General features: G+C 34.3%; 1 long non-coding RNA gene across 1 annotated transcript in view; it reads left to right on the top strand.

Annotated features, from left to right (window-relative positions):
* Positions 1-25,050, top strand: part of LOC111098738 — an 89,890-nt gene that overhangs the window by 39,179 nt on the left and 25,661 nt on the right. Inside the window, exon 3 of the long non-coding RNA XR_005369161.1 lies at positions 10,428-10,506. This is a non-coding gene — a long non-coding RNA (uncharacterized LOC111098738). The remainder of the gene's footprint in view (positions 1-10,427; positions 10,507-25,050) is intronic.

Raw genomic sequence — 25,050 nt, 5'->3', positions numbered from 1 at the left:
TAATGAACACGAGTGATGAACATTTAAATTTTTTATTGTTATAAAAATTATTGGGGAAGGTAATTTGCACAAGGTTGTTTCTAGGTAATCCTTGGCCAGTTTGAATATATAGAAATGATCTACTCAACACCATGACCAAAGCTTGGTAAATTTTACAAAACTTAGTAAATAAAATCTCATAATCTTCTTACTGGGATGAATTATGGTATCACTGAGAACAAAAACATGAAGATAACTCCCTTGACTTTGTATCTCATGAGTCTTCAGTCCTATCTGTCCAAAATTACTATTAGCAACGTTGCTTTCATGCCAATCCCACAAGTCATAATTCTGAGAGTTGAAATAATTCATTCCAGTCGACAAGTATCTGGTATCACCAGATTTGAAATGCTAGTTCTAATTAAGCAAAAATAAGAAATTCTGGGATTATAATAGCAGTTTATTCCCTACTTTCCTGGTCCGCAGTACTTGTACTACTTCAGCAAGAGGAATAGAGTTTGATGCACTATTTAAGCAGCAGAAGATATAATTTATAAATTAGAGAGGGTTAATATATAAATTTTGAAGAACTTTATCACAGAGATCACTTCTTTTGGCTACCTAATGTCTAATTCTGAAAATGTGCTTCTACTGTTTCATTTAGTTTACTGTTTCTGGGAGTAATTTAACAAAAACAAAAAAATTCAAGACTTGTGTGCCAACCCTGTAGTATCTAATACACTTAAAAATATATCATATTAATTGATTGAAAGAATCAGCATTGCTAAGATGATTATCTTCCACATGTTGATCTATAGATCAAAGCAATCCTGGTGAAAAAAAGTTGCAAGGCTTTTTTGAAGAAACTGACAAGCTTAAGCTAAAGTTAATATAGAAATTCAAAAGACCTAGAATAGGGGAATCAACCTTAAAAACAAAACAAGTACATAATTTCAAGGCTTAGTATAAAGCTGTAGAAATCAACTATATGGTATAGTGTGAGGATAAACAAAAACATTAGTAGAAGAGTATAAAGGATGTGACAGTTAAATATATACATAGTCAAATGATTTTCGACGGAAGAGCCTAGGTAATTAATAGGGAAAAGACAGCCTTTTCAACAATTGGTGTTGCAACCACTTGATATTCCCATAGTTGAGAGTAACCTCGGTTTCTAACCTTATAAAACATATAGAAACAAATATAGGAGAATATTTTCATTATTGTGTTTTAGACAATGTTTTTCTAAGTAGCACAAAATAGTACTACAAAATGAAAATAAACTTCATTGTATTTATAAAAATTAATTCTGCTCTTTTAAAGCTGGAGATGGTGGACATTTTCTGTAGTGTCAAAGAGAAAGTATTACAAGCTTTGTGGGATACATGGTCTTTGTCACAAGTACTCAATTCTGCTTTTGTAGTGGGAAAGTAACCACAGGCAATATATGAATGAATAGATAAAATTGTGTTCCAATAAAAGGTTATTCATAAAAACAGGCAGCATGCTGAATTTTGCCTATAGGCTATAGTTTGTGAGCCTAGTTCTAAACACACCTTTACAAAAATGAGAAGACAACTGTCTCACTTCCTATATATGTTGGACAAAAGGCTGATATACAGAACATATAATGCTCTCTTACAACCTAACTATAATAATAATGATAATAATAGCAAAATGCCAAATAAAAGTGGGGGAAAGACTTGGACACTCTAGAAAGAAAATATAGAAATTTCCAATAAGCCTGTGAAAAGAGGAACAACTTCATAATCATCAGGAAAAAAACAATATTAAAGTATCTAGAATTTTTAAATATCATACCAATCAGAATGGAGGGAGACTGATACTAAATGTGAGTGAGGTTGTGGACTGTGGAGCAACTGGAACTCTCGTTGTTGAGAACAGAAAATGATGTCATTTGGAGAACAATTTAGGACTGGGGTGCCTACAATTCCCTTTCTAGGTATTTTCCAAAATAATGAAAACATATGACCACAACATATACAAAAAGTTCATAATAGCTCCAAGATGCAAGTATCTCAAATATTCCCTACCAAGCACATACATGAACAAATTGTGGTACATTGTTATAATGGTAAAATATTCAGCAATATAAAAAATGAATGATAAACATTCTTGATAACAGGGATGAATCTTAAAACAGTAGACTGAATTAGTTACAGAGGCAAATTTATAGAGATGTGAAAATATATTATTTGGAGTGGTGGCTTCATAAGTGTTAATTTGTTGAAATATATAACTGTACATATAAAATCTGTGCATTTATTAGAAAATTATGTCTTCAGTTTTTAAAAATTGTTCTTGTTATACCTAAAATACCATATAATGTTTTTGTTTTTTGATAAGTTGAATGCCACAGCTATGAAGGAAGCAGGGAACATTCTGAAATTCTCTGAACCAAAGAATATTTTCAAAATGTGAGAAATTATATTAAGGAAATGCAGGACTGGCATTTGTCAAAACTCTAAAGTAATTAACATTTGTCTTCTATTACTCTATCTTCCTCTTATTTAGGCCCTATCACATATTTTTTCTTTCTGTAATCAAATCTTGTGTCTTTTATATTCCTTTAATCATATCAAAATCTACTCAAAAGGAAGTTCAATCATTTTACCTTACTGTCAGATTAATCTATGTACTCTCTCAGAAACATATAGCCTCAACCATCCCTCATTTTGCAGTGAAAATAAACTCATGCTAAAGTGTATTTGTAGGCATTTAAAAACCTACTGGACTGGGATATACTTTGACAAAGATGATTATGTCTTCCCAGGTAGTTGATTATGAGTAAGAGAATACTAGGGCTTCTTTAATTTTTAGGAAAATGTCACAAAAATTCCCAGGATCTTAGAGATCTTCTACTGGTAAGGCTAATAAGTATGAGTTGTCAAAAGAAGTTTCACAGCCCTTGAAGACAATCAGGATTTGTCCTTGTCATCAATGAATTTCAGTTTAACTGCATAACACAATCTCATAGACAAGTTTACATATTCTGGGGAAAAAAAAAGATAAATTCTGGTTTCCATATTATCTTTCTACCAATACCTTCATTGTTAGTAGAATGAAAATAGATTATATTGACCATTGAGCAATATAGGTTTAAACTCTGTAGGTTCACTTATACGTGGATTTTTCCAGAGATTTGCAAAAATTAAAAAAAAAAACAGATAAATGATGTGACCTAGAAATACTTAAAAAAATTAGGAAAAGGGTATATCATGAATGCATAAAATATAGGTAGCTATGAGTCTATTTAATCATTTACTACCATAGTATATACAAAAATCTATTATTAAAATTTTAAATTCATCAAAAACTAGTGAAAATAGGAGAAAGAGAAAAAGGAGAAGGAGGCAAACCATTAAAGAGACTGTTAACTGTAGAGAACACACTGAGGGTTGCTGAAGGGGAGGTGCGTAGGGGAGGTGAGTAGGGCTAAGTGGGTGACAGGAATTAATGAGGGCACTTATGATGAGCACGAGGTGTTCTAAATTCTACCCCTGAAACTAATATTATGCTATATGTTAAATTACTAGAATTTAGAGAAAAACTTGAAACATGAAAAAAATAATAAATAAGACCTATCAAAACTTAGGCAGGCACACAGATTCTACATGGTGCCATTCTCAGTTGAGGAAATTATAAACAAATATAAACATGCAGTATTTAATCCTAACGGCATAAAATTAACTGTAATTAATTTACATTACATACATTACATACATTACATATTGTCATAATGGCATAGCCACTTCCGGTTGCTATTGTGGTGAGCCCAAGTATTCCAAGTATTTTCTTAAAATGCCATGTGATGCTAATCATCTCTACATGAGCAATTCATATCAAAAAAGTCAGACAGAAATGAAGATGTGTTTCTGTAAAGTACATCAAATGTGCTTGCCTTTCTGTTCTCCTCCCACCTCTTCTGTCTCTGCCACCCCTAAGACAGCAAGACTAACCCCTCCTCTTCCTCCTCCTCCTTTGTTTCCTCCAAATGAAGATTATGAGAATGAGGACCTTTATGATTCACTTCCACTTAATGAATAGAAAATAACCATCATACTGTACTGCTAATAAACCTATTTGTTGTTTATGTGTGTAATTTTCTTCACATGAGAAATCTAGTAAGTATAGCAAGAATTGAATGGGACATTTCTGTGTCATTATCATCATCATTGCCTAAATATTCATCACGTAAAGCATCCTGTACAAGACTTGTGTGAAAGTGGATAGCCTATCCTTACATGGGAATAAGGTGGGTGGTATTTATTTATTTATTTATTTTTATGATTTTATTTTATTTATTCATGAGAGACACAGAGTGAGAGAGAGGCAGAGACATAGACAGAGGGGGAATTAGGCTACACACAGGGAGCCCGATGCAGGACTCGATCCTGGGATCACACCCTGAGCCAAAGGCAGACGCTCAACCACTGAGCCACCCAGGTGGCCCGGTGGATGGTATTTAATAGAACATTAATAATGTGTTAGTTTTCTTACTGTGTTATAACTTTCCTTTCCAAAAATTACATTACCATAAAATATGACTCTTTCATAATTGGAGAAACTGTGTGTCAGCCTAGCATTACAGGTAAGTAGTTTTAAAAAATGTAACTATGTTTCTAATATTGTGTTATGAATTTAACTATTGATGTGGAAAATAAAGACGAAAAGTTATTAAATTTCCTTACTACTAGCAGCCCATTGACAAGTCCTTGAAACAGGCAGAGTGGGCAACCCAGGTGGCTCAGTGGTTTAGCGCTGCCTTCAGCCCAGGGTGTGATCCTGGAGACCCAGAATCGAGTCCCACATCAGGCTCCCTGCATGGAGCCTGCTTCTCCCTCTGCCTGTGCCTCTGTCTCTGTCTCTCTCTCTCTCATGAATACATAAATAAAATCTTTAAAAAAGAGAGAGAGAGAAACAGGCAGAGTGATATTCCTCTAGGAACTCAGCTGCCTCGATGTTAATACTCTGCTCTTTTGCCCTTCTAGTAGCTTGGTAATATTAAGCTCTTCACACACAAAGCCTTTGTGCATCCTATTTATGGTAGAGATTGTTCAGTTTAAGACTTAGCTTGGGTATTTTTGGTAACTTGTCAATTCTGCTTACCCTGTGAATTTGTTTCCTCTGTGAAAAGAAGAGGTGTATCTGTATTGGCTTTGTTTCTAACTAAAATTTAGGTTCATGAGAACAATACTTTAGGTAATGCACTCAGGATTTAGCACATTTCCACTGAGAATTGTATCTTCTAATTCTAGAAAAAGCATATTAACCAGGCCAAGTAGAGCTAATCCTTTACTTTGGTTCAAGAATGAAGATAATGTGCCTTTGTGAAGTATTCTTTATTATGGTAACTATTAATAGGCAGGTGAAAATAGCTTTATTTTTCTAAGTAGACAGGAAAACTATTCTTACTGAGAATGCTATTTGATGTGGAAATGTTGGGGTTTGGAGCAAATGATCAAGAAGGAATTCTTAAGATGTTTTCACTGCAAAAAAAGGTGGTTTTATTAAAGTATAGGGACAGGACCTATAGGCAGAAACAGCTGCACTGGGATTGTGATGGGTCACTGATTATATGCTTTCAACTTGGGAGGGGATTAGGGATAGCACAAGTCTCTAAGGATTTTTGAAAGAAAGGCTTCCAGGACCTGGAGGGGTCTAGGTGTTATTAGGAAAAGGTCATCTATTACTGTCCAATAAAACCTTAGTCATGAGATCCTTTAGATGTTTAGATGCATATTGGTAGGTCATATGCTTAGAGGCAGATTGTCTACATATATTTTGGGGTGGAAGAGTAGAGATAAAAGAAGTTTCCAAAGGAGTTTCTATATGTTTAAAGTAGATTCACAGGATCCTGAGGAGTTGGGTAATGAATGTTAAGCTAAAATTGCCTTTTGCCCTTAGCAAAGTGTCAACATCGAAGACTTGTCATGGGCAGTAAGCAGCTAGGAAATTTAATTTTTTCTTTTTCCTTTGTTTCCCACATCACTATCTACTGTGTATTTATGAAATATAATTTTGATGATTATAAAATGTCAGAGTGTATTCTTAAATATACTATGCTAATGGTGGTTATTTACATTGATTGACAGAACTCATAACTGAAAGTCCTAGCCCTTCCTGAGTTAGTCTTAGGAATCTAGATGTAAGGAAACTATTTTAAATTATCTCAAAAGAAATTTGTTTTGGGATGCCTGAATGGCTCAGTGGTTAAAGCGTCTGCCATTGGCTCAGGGCATGATCCCGGGATCCTGAGATCGAGTCCCACGTCAGGCTCCCTGCATGGAGCCTGCTTCTCCCTCTGCCTGTGTCTCTGCCTCCCTCTGTGTGTCTCTCATGAATAAATAAATAAAATCTTAAAAAATAATATTGTTTGATTAGCGTGCCTTAAGGTTTTACTGGCTAGACAGCTGAGTAGTGGTAACAAATCAACTTGGAGTTAATAACTAGTTCAAATAATCTTTGAAATGACAGACCTGCACAGGTATAGCCAAATTAATGATATTTTGCCAGAAATATGCAAAATTAATGATTTGGAATTGATGAGATCTTAGGTTCTTTGCTTTCCTAGAATCTGAAGATTGATACTTTCAGTTGCAAATAATTCTGATCAAATCACTTGCAAATAATTCACATCAAATCCAAAGTGGTTATAAATTATCTTTGCTTATTATTATTACACCAGGGCAGCCCTCAAACAATATTATTGAAAAGAAAAATAGTAAGGTAAATTTGGTGACAGGAATAATTATGTGTTTTAATTAATTATAAATGAAGGGATTTATTTTTATCTTGGAACAATATATTGTAACAATACTCAATATGGAATAACATCCAACATCTGGTTTTCTCATCACCTTTTTTCAGATGCATTAAAACAAAGCAGTTTAGAGCTTTATATTTTGTTATGTTCTTATAAATTCATATATATATTGCAAAATTTTGATTTTATGACATGCCTAGCAATATGGAAAGAAGTTATAGGTAGTGATATGTGTGGATGTGTGTGTGCACATGCATGCATGCATGTAAAGTGATTAGCTAATCAGCAAAGTGGAATTCACATGATTGCTAACATATAAAACTAGTTAGAGAATATTTACTTTGATAGCCTAAAACATTCTTTTGTGTATGTAAGAAAACAAAGAAAAATTGTGAAATAATCCAGTTTTGTCTTCGATGTGAATTGTTTCATTTCACTGATCTTTTGTTTGTAAGTTTGCTTTAGAGCAAGACTTCACTGATGAAGGAAGAAGTATATACTTTACATCTTGACACCGGATCCTTATATTTAGAAGAACTTACTCTTAACTACTATCAGATAGTTAACTACTCTCAGATAATATATGTGGAATTCTTAGCATTAATATTTACATTTTTTAAATCTTAAGAACTCAAATTTCAGGTAGTCTAGTTATTGAATTATTTTATGGCATTATGATAGATGAGGAAAATGCCCAAGGGCAGTTCATGTATAATGTGGCTTGGTGTACAGGTGCAAACAAAAAAAGTATTGCTACTTGATTACTTATGCAATCAGAGGTGTCTCTGAAAGGTAATGCTGATGTCTTAGTATATGTGCTGTCAAAGCGAGCACTGGAAGGTAATGCTGATATGAAACTCTCCTAATGTGCTGAGCTTAACTACTGCACATAGTCATTGACTTTTGCTAAATGGAAGTAGCTTATCAGAAGAATGAGCACGGAATAACAGGGAGTGTTAAAATGGCTTGGCTGGATAGGAGACCTGAAGGAGAATGGTAGAATGGTGAAGGATAAGAAGGTATGGAGAAGAGGTTTATGGATGGCCAAATGGATGTGGCCATAAAGTTTAATCATCTTTGAGTCACATGCTAACATTCCAAAGAGCATCCAGCATGGAAGAGGCACAAAAGAGCTGTATGGACATACAATAACTCACCCGGTTGATGTCAACCTGACCCTTTGCTACTTTAGCTCTCTGAGAATAATACACTAATAACCATGATCACTGGAATCTATACATGTGATAAGCTGCTTAGTCTTTCATTCTCCAAGGTAGACTTAGCTGATGTTATTGCCTCATGTCAAAATTCTCAGAAACAGAAAACAATGCTGAACCCCTAATCAAACATCATTCTTTGCAGATGCAAAAGCATCTAGTGATTATTGATTACACCATATACTTTACACCCTGGAAATGCAACAATTTTTACTGACTGGAATGAATGTGACACATATCTCAGGAATTAATTAGACTTTTCTACTAGCGGTGACATGAGTAGAACTGCTATCTAAGATTAATAAAACACATTATTCAGGACATCATATAATATAATATCACCTGTGGCCAAAGAAGCTACATTATGGCAAAAGAGAAATGGTGATATTGGTACATGGTCATGGGTATAGTAGTTATATCATATTCCACATCTGCCAGAGGTGCTGGCCTGATGCGCTAATACAGGATTTCTCAACCTGAATATCATTGACATTTGGGCCAGATAATTTTTTGTTCTATGGGGCTCTTATCAAAATTGAAAGATCACTGTACTCTACCCACTAGAGGTCAGTGGTACTTCCAACCAACTGTGAAAACCAAAAATGTTTCTAGACATTGCAAATGTTTCTGGCGGGAGTGGACAAAATCAGCCCTAGTTTAGAATCACTGAGCTAATGAACTAAACTTTTCAAAGGACAGCTATGTTGCCAACTTTGAGATACTAACCCTATGAGAATAGGATGCTATCCTCCAAGATGTTCTGTCTATCATCTATCTCTCTATCCATCTACCTACCTACCTATCTACCTAACTACCCACCCACCCATCCATCCACCCACTCATTCACCCACCCACTCATCCATCCATCCATCCATCCATCCATCCATCCATCCATCCATCCATCCTAAATCAATGAATATTATATGATGTTACATCCTTAGTAGATGAAGATTAGAATATATGGGTCCAGGAACAAAAGGGGCATAAATAGGAGTATCTCTACTTACTGTCAACCCCATTGGCCCACTTGGGTGATTTGCAACTCTAGACTCTAACTCTACTCTGGTTTTGAGAGTAAAAAATACTTCCTTTAGAGGATATAGTAAAAGTTTCATTAGTATTTAAGCTAGAGCCATCCCTGGTTGCACCGGGTTGCTTGTGGCCAAGAGAGGTGCAGAAAAGGAACAAAATCACCATAGTGAAAGGAATAATTAACTCTGATCTTTAGGAAGAGGTAGTACTGCTGCCACAAAACAGGAACAAAGATGAAAGTGTGTTGTACTTATTTATTTGTATATCTCTTGTTAATCTTGATATTCTCAAAATCAAATTTTGATAGTCAAAATATAAAACTAGAAGAACATAATATCCAAGACCTCAGAACTCTCAGGGATGAGGGTTCTAGGTCATTGCATATGGTAAGCCACCTAGAATAGCAGAGATGGTAGAGGTGAGTGAGATGGTACACTACTCAAATTTGCCCTTCAGGATAAAGGTACTCATGCACTGGGTTTTGAGTTGCCAATGGCTCATAGCCTAAACCATTATGAGAAATTGTACTTAATCAAATGGAGCTGCTTTGTCCTATGTTTCACTCATTCTCCAGGAGCAGACCACATCCAACAGTTGGCCAATGTGGGAATAGAAAGACATGTCTCCCTTGCCTCAACTCGGGACAAATCTTAAGAGCTAATCAACCTCCAGAGCCCCTTATAAGATTGTGTGCTCTCTTCTAAATGCATTGAAATTCTACTTCTCTGTCAAAGTCTGCTTCCCTTATTCTCTCACAGAAGTTTATCCCAAGAGCTCTCTCTAATAAACTCCTTGCATAGAGTATCCTCTCCCAAGTCTTTTCCATGGGAAACCTGACCTAAGATATGGACAGATTCCAAGTATATCTCTAAAGTTGCATTGAATAGTTTGGGAGGATGTAAAAAAGGATGAATTTTATATAAAATTTTGGGAATTGGTCTGCAATGATAAAACTAAAACTAAAGTAAGATTGAAATTAAAAGTTTCTCTATAAAAATAAAAAAATTCATAACTTTGTAATTTGACATAAAATATTGTATAAATTGGGGATCCCTGGGTGGCGCAGCGGTTTGGCGCCTGCCTTTGGCCCAGGGCGCGATCCTGGAGACCCGTGATCGAATCCCACGTCGGGCTCCCGGTGCATGGAGCCTGCTTCTCCCTCTGCCTGTGTCTCTGCCTCTCTCTCTCTCTCTCTGTGTGACTATCATAAATAAATAAAAATAAAAAAAAAGAATTCTTAAAAATATATATATATTGTATAAATTAATAAAATTTAAAGTGTTGATTAAAATGATTTTCCTCTGAAGCCTAACTATAATTAATTGGAAATTGTGAATTATTATTTGCACTAAAATTGTATCCCTTATATCATGCTTACTGGGCACTGACTCAGTTTTTTTCTTTATGCTTAGTCCTTGAAAATGGGAAGATTAAACTGAAATACATCGAGGGAAGAGTGAAGAGAAAATGTTAAGAATCCTGCTTGTATCAGTAAGAGTCTCTTTGAATATTTACCTGTAATTTTTATTTCACTAAATATGTATTTATGCATCTGGGGTATTTTAAAATATCCATAGTTGTGAGGGATAAATCACATTTATTTCAGAAAAAAATCAGCATCTTTCTTATAACAAGGAAAAAGTCTACTATTCAAACTTTAAATTGAGTTTTGCAGCATATTTCTCTTCTCCAAATCTCGTGGTTTAAAATATTTTATGTTTTAAGGATGAATTTTGAAATCCATGGATAATCTCAAACTCAATTGTCTGACATCAATCTTAAACACGGGTGACTTAGCTCTTTGATGTTAGCTTAATGCAAGAATTTTCAGGTATTGGTAATATAGCTTAAGATTATTTGAATATTTTGTTTCCCAGCAAATAATTGGCCTTAGTGGTTTTTGGAGATCCACGCAATCTAAATAAATGAAAAAAAATACTCTATTTACATAAATAATATGTGGAATACAGTTGCATGTCACAGTGGACTTTCTGAAGTTAATCTCAATTATTGTTTATTATGTCTAAATGATTATTTCAATATCTTAGCTAATTTTGAAAGAAATTTAAGAATACATTTAGAGTAAACACAATTTAAAATTTAAATAGGATTGAAACACACATACACATTCAAAGAAGTAACTGAGCACAGCAGAACTCAACCCATTATCTGAAGTTGGCAAGGATATTTCATTTCATATATCATTTAGACACTAATTTGCCAACAATGATTCAATAAATTTAGTAGCTCTTAAGATATTAGTGGAATGAGAAGGAAAAAACCCAGCACATTTGTGTTTAACAAATATCTGTATGCCAAGATGCACAGAGCTGGTGAACCCTCCAGTCCTGTTAGGGATATATTCACATTTGACTAAGCTAATATGCCTGACTTTTTGTAAACTCAAAAGTGAGATAAAACCACCACAACAAAAAAACTTATTTACTTCAAAAGCAAGAGTTAATTTTAATTTAGCTTGAAGTCTCCACAATATATTTAACAGCACCTAAATTAGAAGCTGGAAAGTAATAAATCATTCCTTGCCAATATTTTAATTCACAATTACATTTCCTCTGGGGACAATTTAGAGATAAGATAAATGAAAAAAAAAAGGGGGTCCAAGTGTCCTAGAAAGATAATTCAATGTAAAATTCTGGTTACAGATCTGAACTTACAAATTATATGAGATATGACAAATAATTTATGAATTTGTTGATTCGTTAATTACTTCTCACAGTACTGGTTAAACTACCCATATGCCAAACTTTTTCAAATGTATTAACCTCTGTATCATCAAACAAGATGTCAATCAATAACATTTAGATTAACCAGGGCATCTAGGACCCTCATGAGATATAAGAGAAATAAACATCTAGGTCATTGTCTTAAAACAGATACAGTTTAAAATAGGAAACATCAGAAGCACTTAAATATTTGATAAGTACAAAGATGTAGATTAAATAGGTATGTGATATGTGATATGTGATAAATAGATCGATAGGTAGATAATAGATATGTATTAGATATACATAGATGAACAGAAGGATAGAGAGATACCTATCTCTCTATACCTAGGTATGGATGTTACTATGTAGTTTGTTCAAGTACCTTTCTAAATATGAATTTTTAACCTACTGAATCCTCATCAAATCCTGTTTTATTATTGGTGTTTAATTAATGAAATAAATGAAATAGTAGGGATTTTTAAAAAATACATTTGATAAAATCCCAATAGTTAGGAAATGATCAAAAAGCACATCCAACTTTGCCTGCTCAGGTTTAAAGCAAGGACTCAACCATGATGCTTGCTAACTTTCATCTCTATATTACCTTTAACATTAAAATGCTGGAATAATTTGAAAGAAGCCATAGGGATCCCTGGGTGGCGCAGCGGTTTGGCGCCTGCCTTTGGCCCAGGGCACGATCCTGGAGACCCGGGATCGAATCCCATGTCGGGCTCCCGGTGCATGGAGCCTGCTTCTCCCTCTGCCTGTGTCTCTGCCTCTCCCCCTCTCTCTGTGTGACTATCATAAATAAATAAAAAATTTTTAAAAAAATGTATTTAAAAAAAAAATGAAAGAAGCCATAAATGGATTATTGGAGATCATGACTATGTACCCAGATTCTAACAAGGTCAGGGGGATTAGTAGGACTCCACATTGCTTCATAAGCATACCAGACAAGTCTGTTGTAGTTGCTATCATCCACAGTATGAAAGCACTTACAAAACTCACCATATGGCTATAATTTAAGGCAAAGGTAAAATCTCTGTCACTAAGAGAAAATAGATAAACACGACAGGGAATTAATTTTATTTGTGTTTTTATAAAAAGCAGCTCCAATCTCAGAAAAAATAGAGAAGAACAATTCAAATAATATAATCCATGAACTCAGAAGCTATCTTTCCAAGGATTCTCTCAGTGTTCTAATTCACACTGTAGCTATTCAATCTGCTCTCACCTTCTCTTCATGAGACTAACAGCTAATGTTTTTTTAATTTTTAATTTTGTGGGGTGCCTGGGTGGCTTAGTCAGTTGGGCTTCCAACTCTTTATTTTGGCTCAGGTCGTGATCTCAGGGTTGTGAGATCAAATACTGTGAAAGGCTCCACACTCAGTGGAAAGTCTGCTTGATATTCTCTTTCTCTCCCCCTCCCTCTATTCCTCCCCCCACTCGTGTATACTCTCTCTCTAAAATAAATAAATAAATCTTAAAAAATTAATTATAGAACAATTCTATTATTTCCCAGCAGTTGTGAAATAGAATACAAAAAAATTCCATACATCATTCAAGAAGTTTCCCCAATCATAATATTTTGTATAACTGTAGTTTAAGATCACAAACATAAAATTCATATCAGTGTAATCCACTCACCTTATCCAGATTCCACTCATTTTACAGGCATTCATTTTTCTGTGTTTGTATTTAGTTCTAAGAAGTCTTATCTTATGCATTGATTTCTTTGTAACCACCATCACAACCACAGAATAGTTATATTACAAAGATCCTACATGAAACCCTTTTATGTCCATAGCCACCTCCTTCCCTGGCTCCTTTCATAATTCCTAACAACCATGAATTTGTTCTCCATCTCTATAATTTTGTTGTTTGCAAAATGCTATATAAATGGAACAAGAGAGTATGTAGCTTTTTGAAAGTGACTTTTTTCACTGGGTATAATTCTCTAGAATTCAGATACATCCAAGTTGTTGCCTATATTACTGGTTTCTTCTTCATTGTTGCTAAGTAGTACACCATAGTATGGGTATTCCATGTTGTGTTTAAGTATCACTTGCTATTTCTAGTTTGGGACTCAAATCAAAACCCAAGAGTCATCCTTGATACTTTTTTTTTTTTATTTGATCAGTTCCTGCATCCAATTATTGAGAAATTCTTATCAACATTACTTGCAAAATGTAACTCAGATCTATCCACATGTATCCATCTTCACAGGACACACAGTCAAACCTACCATTATCTCATTCCTGCAGTGCAGTCACAAACCATTCAATTGTCTATTTTTGTTCCCCCATAATCTACAGTGATCAAAGCTAGTCTTTGTACTGAGAGTTTCTCCATGATCTGCTCTCACTCTTATAGCTTACCAATGGCATCTTCACTCTGTGTCAATAAGATTTAGCCACAATGGTCTTTTTCCTCTAAACTCATTGTTTCAGGGTCATTGCAAGTGCTGTTCCTTTGCCCGAAGCATCTCCCATCCTTGCTTGCGTGTGGTGAACTCAAATGTCACCCCCTTAGTAAAATGTTAAGTATCTTAGCCTCCCAACCTAATGCTTACCACATCCATTTCATTCGCTTGCTGTCTTGGGAGCTTGTTTATTTTTTTTTTTTAGGATGTATCGCTACTGCAGTAACCTAATGTGTTTATTGTCAATCATCCACTTAAGAATATTAGCCACTTGATAGCATAAAAATATTTATTTTATTCACTGCTATATTTCCAGAATCTGAATGGTATGGTACCTGGAATATAGAACTTACTAAACACTTGCTTTATATATGTAACTATAACTATCATCTATCTATTTATCTATCATCTGTCCGTGTATCTATCATCTATGTATATCTATCACTGATCTATCAAATGTTCTTTAAAATATGAACCAAAGTTAATTTGATAGTCTTTTTCTTGTGACAAAATTCATGTCTTGTATGATTTGAACACAGATTTTTCTCATTTTTCCCTAAATATACTATGTTCTTCCCCATTTCCTTTTCTTTTCAAGTAACTTTTTCTTCCCTCAACTCTATAACCCTTCTGTATGAGAAACTTATTTACAATATCTTGAGCTAAATCAGGAGCAACACTCTCTGAACTTACAACAAGATTCTAAATGTTAATCAGGAAGGAGTAACTTTGGGCTCTTTTAACAATCAGTATTTCAGTTGTTTTGCTGCTTGAGCATCAGAAAGAACATTATCATATTACAATACCCTCATGTTCATCACACTGAGATATGTCATCTTGTGACATGTCTTTCAAATTTATCTTTAAAGATATTTCAAATGTCAGGATTTGGTTGAGCAAGGGGTGAAGGCACTTGAAAAAAGTTTTCAAACTGAAGTTCTTAGTCATCATTCATTGTTTGTAACCTTATTTCTTACTTGGCATACACTGCTGTTATTCTCTCTCTCTCTCTCTCTCTCTCTCTCTCTCTCTCTCTTTTTATTTCACCACCAACATCCTGGCCAGCTATCCCACTGTCATTTAAAGCAAGGTGCCACTATCCATACGGTAAGAATGTTAACATAGAAAAAAAAAATGTCCCTGGTCAAATAACACTAGTACAAAAAGCAAGATAGTTATAAGAATGGACAAGGAGGCTGCCCGAAAAAAGTATTAAAAAAAATCTTTAAGTGTATAAATATATTTTTGATAGCAGGGAACTTTATGTCAGCAGCCTGTTTTATTTAGAGGAAGTCTTTGACAATGTTCATGCTTTGGTTACCTAATAGTATTCTATCAGGAGTAAATTGGGTTTCTGGTAACACACTTGCTCTAAAAACAGCATAAAAACTAATGACCGTGTCAAGCTATGTACACTGCCGACAGCTACAGTATGCCAGGCTAATTGCTTAAATTGGATTTCTGATACTTTTGCTCAGTCAAAGGCTGTGTTTTGAATACTGGCCGACCAGACAATGAACCCATCAGGCATTTTGTGGAAAGATACAAATTCAGAAACAGGCTTCTATCCCTTCAGAACTCTGATTATTTCAGCAATGGTAATGTCCCCTTGATTTTCCAATCTGTCATTCCATTACAAGCACAAATCCTTTCAAACTATGGAATGAAAAATGGTGGGGAAAGGCCAATTGGAGAATGGGTTTTGGAGATAAAAGACTTCTTATACACTTGTTAGAGTCCTAGTTTTAAATAAATACTATTGTGTCTGAAGGGAATAATATCAGCCTTGGATGCTAGTAGATAATAATGTGCAAGTTTCATTGACTTCACTTCCTAAAAAGGTATCCTTTCTCTTCTTGCATTATTCATAGGCTTATTCTTTAATACGCCCTATCATTCTTTCATTTCTTCCCATATTTTCCCTCCTTTTTCATTACATGTCTTTCTTCAGTAACATTTATACTTGATGTTGGATATCCATTTACAAAGTACGATACACAAAAATAAAGGAAAGATAGGGATCCCTGGGTGGCGCAGCGGTTTGGTGCCTGCCTTTGGCCCAGGGCACGATCCTGGAGACCCGGAATCGAATCCCACGTCAGGCTCCCGGTGCATGGAGCCTGCTTCTCCCTCTGCCTATGTCTCTGCCTCTCTCTCTCTCTCTGTGACTATCATAAATAAATAAAAATTTAAAAAAAAAAAAAAAAAAGGAAAGATAAGGACTTCCCCCACATAAACAAAATCAGAGAGACTTTGTCCCCCGTAGACCAGCAGTGTATGAATTGCCAAAGGAGGTTCTTCAAGCTGAAATGAACAGATGTTAAATAGGAACACCAAAGTATATGAAAGTACAAACCTCACTGGTAAGGGCAAATATATAGAAAGACACCAATATTGGAACACTGTCATGGTAGCATGGAAATCACCTTTAAGTGTTAAATACAAAAGCATAAAGAATAACCATAACCACAAAAATTTGTTAATGGATATCTAATATAAGAATAAGGGAACTCTGACATCAATAACAAAGTAGGAGTGATGAAAGTAAAAGTATAGGGGTTTTGTATGAGATTGTAGTTTTCTGTTTAAAAATAGACTGTTTTAACTATGAGAGGTTTGATGCAAGACTAACCACAAAGGAAAAATTTACAGTAGACATATAAAAGATAAGAATAAAGCATATCATTACACACACACACACACACAGCCACAAAGACAGTAAGAAAATAATAAATAAACAAGAGAACTACAAAACAGACAACAGTTAACAAAGTGGTAGTCATAGGTCCTTATCTATCAATAATAGTTAATGTATTAAACTCATCAATCAAAAGACAGAGCGGATGAATGGATAAAAAACAAAAAACAAACAAATGAGAACAAAACCCCACCACCTACACAGGTGGTGTCTATAAGAAACCTATCTATAAGAAACTCACTTTAAATTTAAAGGAATACATAGGCTGAAAATAAAGTTATGATTCCTGTTTTAGAGAGATTCATTTGAAGTCATTCTGGAGCTTTTGGGAGTTCTCAATTTTAGTTCTGTCATTATGTCTCTGTATTTTTTCTTCTGTACTCAACATCTTACAGAAATCATTTCTTCCCCTGGGTTTGAAACATGGTACCTCCCATATGAGTCACAAATCTACACAAGTAATGTCATATCTCCAAAATTTCTCTTCACTTAGTCAACCTCAAATCATCCAATGACTACACTCATCAGTTATCACCTCTTCTTCTACCCCAAGCAAATACACATTTTGCTACCAGTCGCTTTTCAATATGCCAGCCTAAACCATGTTTTATGTTTTTTTTTCTTTAGCTCTAACATATAATCACCACCCATTTCTATTTTGCTAATTTCACTTTGCTTTAATTTTCAGAAGGTTCATTAAGAGGGATTAGAGCAGAATCATTTCCACAGATAAAGTTATTTGGGAGCATGGATAGAAAAAATAGAAACAAGGAGAGCTCAGAGTCATATTCTTAGAAGTTTAATTCCCTGAAGACAACGATTTATTTAGAAATTCAGCAGCTTATATCTATATCCCTGTAATAGCTAGCTTCTTATTCATATCTTCTCATTTATTTAACTTTTATACATTAGAAGGAGAAAAATTTCAAGCATGTTACAGAGTGAAACCTGTGGCTGACCAGAGGCCAGAGGATGGGGGGGAACTGTAAGCAAATAGGACCTGCACTTAAGCCAAAGACAAGGACTTGTCCTTATATTTTATAGATTCCAAATTCACTTTATCTATTCAGCAAGTTTGTTTTGAGAATGGTGCTCATCAAACCAATAGGAAAAAAAAAACTGTTGTATTTACTAAACAGAAGCATTTATAGATTTATAAAAGCCAGATATCAGCTAGATCACCTTCTGCCTCTTACTGATCTCATTAACCTGGCTTAAGCACTAAATTCAAAGCCTGTGACTGTCACAAATCTTTTTTTCTTTTTACATTATTTCACTGACTTCCATATGCTTTTCTGCTTTCTTAAATATGTGAGCATTGCCTGTATTCCACCTAGACTAGCACAACAAGTGCTATTTGTTTGCCATTTCCAGACACTTCCAATATTATGAGGCCTTGGTACCTTTACTGAAGACTAGGATCTTGTGTTTGGGTGTGTAGGGTGCATACATGCCACAATAAAGAATGTAAAGGTCATGAGGAAGACATGTGGACTGTAGAGACTCTCTATCTCTCTGGTTTCATCTTTCCCAGTTTAAAATCTAAAGTTCTCTCTGCCTTAGGTCGGCTCACACCTGAGCTTCTTCATTTTGTAGCCTAAGTTCCAAGTTGTTATCGGAGTTTTTTACTCCAAAGATTGTCTCATTTCTCCAAAGGAGTTCTGATAAAGTTTAATGCTTCTAGACAAAAACTAGCTTAAGTGTGGGGGGCGGGGTAGGGGATTTAATAGTCTTAAAAGATTTATGGTTATATAAGCTGTCTCACAAGTGTCTTTCCTTCTGGTGACTAGAATATACATGTACACCAGATAGTGTTCCTCTCCTTTTGTCAATTTTTCTGAAAAACTGACATAATTAGTTCCTGATTTTGTAGAATGTATACATATCTCAGCACATGCCTCTACTTCTTTTTCTCTTCACACATTCTTTCTCCAGAAACACTAAGTTATGTTCCATCCAGCCCTGAGGAGACCCTCATTTCATCTTGATATTTTTCAGATCTCCTTACTTTGCACAATTGTAAGCATTGTTTTATAATAGACGATTGATACAGATAGCAATACTCTTTCGTTACATATTATTATTCATTTAAATATCACCAAGAAATGTATTTTCAATCTCTGGAGCAGATTCCAGTAATCCTTTCTGTGCTGACTACATGGAAAGCTCTAGCAGTGGCTTTTATGGCTTTTGTATGACTGTACCATGAATTCACAATGATAATATCCAGAACAAATTTCAGAAACTATTTTCTCAAAAGGATATAATGAACAAGTATCTAACATTATTTAGAGTCATGGGGGGAAATACCACTGTCATGTAATTAAATGGCTATTTAACATATATAGGTATGTATTGTGTATGCATGTATTTAGAGCACACCCTACTTTTTCTGAAGTGAACCTATGTGTATCATGATGAAATAGTAAGCTTTTGTCACTTGTTTACCTTTAGCTCTGGGAAGAAAGAGGACAAAGGTCTATATTATAAATTTATTGGGTCAGTTTGGGACCACTGCGACATTCCACCAGGCAAATAATAGCAGATCAATTCTCATTCTCTAATCTTTCTTTGGATCTCTGCTTGGTACATGAAGCTTTCTTTTAAATGGATGTAAGTGATATAAAGGTGAAGAGACAGAAAACCTAATGCTTTAAAGTTCACTTATCATTTATCTAACATAAGTTCTCAAGGGAAGAGAGTTCACTGAATGCTTATCAGGCCTTCCTATTATTTGATATGTTGACACCCAATTAACTGGGGCTTTAAAGGTTTAGCTCAACTTGAAAAGGAAGAAAAGGACAATCCTTTATTATTTTTTACTGTCCTCAAAACATTATGCTATAAAAGGCATAGTTTATCACATCATACTTATGCATTTTTAAACTCTCAATTTTATTCATTTTGTGGAAATTACATCTTAACTAATATCTACTCAATGCTCAGAATAGCCTGAAGATAAAAACAAAGTATTTGGAATAAAGGCCACTCTGGGCAACCCAGCTGGTGTGAGTGAGTTGAATTACTAAAATCTCCAGTGCCATGATCCTCAAGGCCTAATTAACTTCTGTGAGAAATGAATATTTCCTGGGGATTTACTGTCTTGACATAATTCAAGCCCTCATAGCTATTAACAATGAGTGATCTCAAATGGAGCAATGGATTACAGGGCCACAGTATCAGTTTTTAATGTGCAATACAATTAATTTAGGGGTCATATACTTGTTGAATGAAACTACTGGGTGAAGTGTAATTAGTTGTAATGTTTAGGCTTACATATTTTATTTGCTTTGGATTTTCACATGTTTCCTGTGCATGAGTGCCATTACTGTTTTCTTTCTTTCTTATACTTCTTCAGTGAAGACGCTAGTTTTGCAGTCATATTTTTAAGGAAGATACCTGGGACATGATACATATTAATAGACATTTTATTTATGAATATTTCTAGTTTTTAGAGACTTTTTAAAATTGGAATAATATATCTTATGCCAGGAAATGTTAGCCAGTAGATTTGGATCTTTGTGTCAGTTCTATACAGTTACTGCTCCCTGAGATTGAATATATCTACCCAGAATCTGTACATTATTCTGGCTTTCTTTAGTAACCCCTGATGCCTCTCAGGCTCCAGAAAAGAATCCAACTGTATTTCTGAAGTACACACTATTTTATGTACTGAACCTAAAGATAATTTGATCACCAGGGATAACATACAACTCACAGCAATCTTTTCTTTCTCTCTTTTTTTTTTCTAGCTGCCAAGAAACTCACACCAAATTTGAACTTTGATCCTTACAAATATATTGACCCTATCATTGAAGTTTGGAGTAGAAAGTTTTTGAGTTGGAAATGCTCACTTAATAAAGAAGGACACTAGGATACAAAATTAAGTAACCTGACATACCACAGATACTTGGTGGTAGTTACATTAAATTATATTAAAGAAATACAGCATGATGTTGGATAAGGATCCTATGAAAACAATTTAACCAATGGAAAGCATTTCCTTATAATTTTTCTAGTTATATAGTCTTGAGATCAGCAAAGAAGATAGTCCACTACAAATATAATTTTCAAAATTTTACTGGTCTTTTTCATAGTTTTGTTTTCTATAAGACTTATAGGCTGATTACTTTCTTTTAATAACTAACATCTTAATTAAACCTACATAGAACCTAATTCTAAGAGTGATGAGAAAAATTCTGGTACTAAAATTAGTTATGAAACATAGCAAGAACTTTTATACCAAGTTTTATTTAACTTTGATGGTTAATCATGGAAATGATGGTTAATATTTGAAACATGGCAACTTAAATATCAAAATGCATCAAAGGCCTCAAACTTTTAATTATGCTTTATCCTTCAATATTTATTTGTCAATACTCCAAGTAAGCAAACACAGGTATAATTTTTAACACTAATGAAATTAAAATATAATACTTAAGATATTTTATTTAGAAAGTCCGTTTCAAATAATTTGAAATATCTTTGCTCTTTTTCATCCTTGGTTGCCTTTGAGATATCTCAACCTAAGGCTGGCCTCTAACTGTCTTACACTTCAACATTTACCACTGACTTGGCATTGATTACTGAAGGGAGAAGAATTTGCCATCCCAAAATATGTCTCTTTGGCATAAAGATTATTTTAGGATGATTATTTTTAAGAAAAGCAGACATGGAAAAAATGAGTGGAAGTTACTCTTTTGTAAGACACATTTATCTTTAAAAGGAAAATCTCCATTTTTAAAGGGATATCTCTCTCTTTACCAGGAAGAGAAGGATCACTAAATCTCTAGAAACTCTAATCAATGGGGAAGGCAAAAATCTAAATCTGCATAACAGCCTTATCCTTAACTACTGTGCTTCTCCTGGTAACCTCCCATAACTGGCTCCCACTCCTCAACATCTTTTGTTTTAGCTGGAGATAGTATGGTGGTAAGATGATGGCTTAGGCCATTGTTGGGCATTGACTGTTTTTCTGGGTATCTCTCATGTATACTGGAGATACATATATTATTAAGTTTCTGTTTGTTTTTCTCCTATTAATCTGTCTTTTATAACAGTTCTCAATCAAGAACCTAGGAGTTCTTTGTTCAGAATGAAAACAAGCTGCTTCTGCAGGAAGTTTATAATTTAATTGAGTTATTATCAAAAACACATATGTGATTGAAATTAAAACGTGTGAGAAGTAGAAAACAATATGAAAAATAATCCCATAGATTCAACCAGGTTTCATGTTTTAAATTTTACTCACCATTCACAGAAGCAAAATGCCCATTGATTTCTTATTGATCTGACAAAGCCTATATCCATAGGGAAATGGGTAAAAGGAAAAAGGGAAAAAGTAAATCCACTTATCTTGAATAAAATCCTACATTTTACACAATGACAACTCTATTTAGTTTTTAGCAGCACACTATGAAAAGTACAGACATTGCATATGGAAAACGTTATATTGAAAGACAGATGCTCAGTGAAATTAAGCATTCTGCCCACAGAGAATTGAAAAACACTTCTGGGAGAGGATTTAGCTGATATTAAAGTGCCCTCTTGAGGATGAAAACTTGACTACATGACAAAAAAGTACTACTGAAATACCAAATCCTTTCACTGAATTATCAAAAGAAATTTCTTCAAATGGTCAAATGTGTATCAGAACTACTAAAGAAATTCTTTCTTTCTTTCTTTCTTTCTTTCTTTCTTTCTTTCTTTCTTTCTTCTTTCTTTCTTCCTTTCTTTTCCTTTCTTCCTTTCTTTCTTTCTCTTTCTTTCTTTCTTTCTTTCTTTCTTTCTTTCTTTCTTTCTTTTCTTTCTTTTGTTCTTTCTCTTCCTTTCTTCCTTTCCCTCTTTTTTTTTTTGTGTGTGTGTGTGTGTAAAGCAAATGATAATTTGCCTGCCTTCTTTCCTACTAACTCTCTTTAAAGGGGAGGAATTCTGCAAGAACAGCTAATAAATCTAAAGAGTAGAAAGTTTTATCCATATCTTACTGTTGAATACATAGAATATCTGTTATTGTGGAAGAAATATTACTTTCAAGAACTCATTTTAATTTCTGACAAGAAAAAGAGCTTCCTGTGAATTGATTCTATTTCAGTTTCAGGCCTTGTCAAGGCTTAGCTGTGAGTAAGAGAGGTTGTGTGTTTCTTTCATCAGTTCATACAGATTACTGCTGAATCTCCAGATTGTTAATCCAGATTGGTCAGGTAGCTCTCTTGAGGCTACCATCTAGCTATGATGCATGCAGATTTCAGTGAGTTCTTAAGTCCCTGGCTGCTAGAATGTTTTGTGAAGCTTTGTTTCAGAGTGGTTTTGCTACTTGCACAGCAACCCTGGACAGGTCTCTCTTCCTGGGCTTTCTCTTGTCTTTAAGGAAATACCTTTATTTTTTTGCCAGATAAATATATATATATTTACACTTGTGTGTATATATATATGTGTGTGTGTATGTGTGTATATATTTACACTTCAACATATATATGTCCGTATACATATATGTACACATATATATTTCTTTTGTTTTTTCAACATGTTCATTATGTACCTGACAGTTCTCTTCTCCTAAGAGTTTAAGTTTTTAAAAATAAATGCAAAGACATCTATAAGCTCTTTCTTCTTTTCAGTTCTAACATTCCTCTCTTATGACAATGAGCATAAAGCTTCCCACCAGCATAAAGAAGAAGAAAGCAAGTGGAAAATTACAAATGAGAAAGACATGATTTTATCAAAATAGCATTTAAACAAAGATTAGGATCCTTAGAATACTACTAAATATGTAGTTATAAGTAGTCATGAATATATAGGCAAGTAGATGACACATACACTAAAAGCAAATTCTATAAAATTCAGATGCCATATTATTACATAATATATACACATATATATGATTACACATGTAATATATTATATATACATATATAATTACATTTTTATATTGTTTTTCCCAGATCAAATGAACATTTTCTTTTCAGACGTTGGTCTAGAACAAAATATTAATATGGTAACTTTTTTGATGAAATTACGAAATTGCTAAATTAAACTTAGACTATAAATATGGATGCTCCCCTGCATGATTTTAATCTAAGGATGTATTAAGTTTACACACTTGCAAATGTAAACTTATTAAGAATACAAAACTATAAGGATACACTGTGTCTTAGAGGTGAAAACAGTGGTGAAAAGTTAAAAATTAGGAGATTTAAAAAGAATAGACTTGTGAGCTCTGTGGGGGAAAAAATGAATGATAAATCAAGCAAGTGAGAAGTAATATCACCTTAGAAAATCTTAATATCAGAACTAGAGAGAATATCATTTGAAAAGCTAAACCCAGCTTAAAGAGATTTTTGCTCTAGGGTAGGATATAGGCCTGGTGACATCTTCTACATGGAAGAACTAGAAAAGCTATGAAAAATACTGAAATCATCTTTTTTGAAAGTAGTAGTACTGACAAGGCTGAGTTCTGTGTACACAGGGGGAAATCTATATGATGCTTACAAAAAAAATGATGAATAGAGTTTTGAGAACAGAACCAAGACAAGAAAGGTCAAAGAGTCTTAGAGGATGTTGGCGTCTAGTGAAGCCAGGGTAGAAAGATTCTATTAATACTTCTTTGAGACTCCAGAATCCAGCTAGAACAAAAACATTCTATGTGGGAAAAGGACCACATCCTGGAGTAAGATTTGCTCTCATATGGCATATTTCATTTTTCCTTTCAAGTTTATAAGAACTTCCATAACATAGCACCCCATCTGAAGTTCCTTTTATCTTCCAGTCCACCAAAGCCCTACGTTCAGATCTTATTGCCAGTCCACTGGCTACTGCTCAAGAAATCATTAAAGCCATACCATGTTAACATTGTCATTATTTTGTTTATTTGATGCCACAAACTTACTAATGTTAATTCTACTTAGTCAGCAGATCTATCCTTTCCATTGACACATGACAGTGGGTGCACTGTAAAGCAGCTGTTTTCCAGGCTGAGTGCCTGTGATCCACTGTCCACTCTTGAGCTATTGTCCTTAAACCCTGATGAATACTTGGCATCATCCAAAAACTAATTATAGAGATTGGCCCATTCAGCTATGGGGTTAGAAAACTCTTGAAGGGGGTGAGTTGTGGGCTCAATGGCATAGCAATCATCTATTCATGTGTGAAATGGATACTTGCAGTGGTCCCCTGACATACATTCTTGAATA

The sequence above is a fragment of the Canis lupus genome, chromosome 14 (genome assembly GCF_011100685.1).
Source record: "Canis lupus familiaris isolate Mischka breed German Shepherd chromosome 14, alternate assembly UU_Cfam_GSD_1.0, whole genome shotgun sequence".
Lineage (NCBI taxonomy): Eukaryota > Metazoa > Chordata > Mammalia > Carnivora > Canidae > Canis > Canis lupus.
Note: the sequence above shows the minus strand (reverse complement) of the source record. Positions and strands in the feature narration are given on the sequence as shown.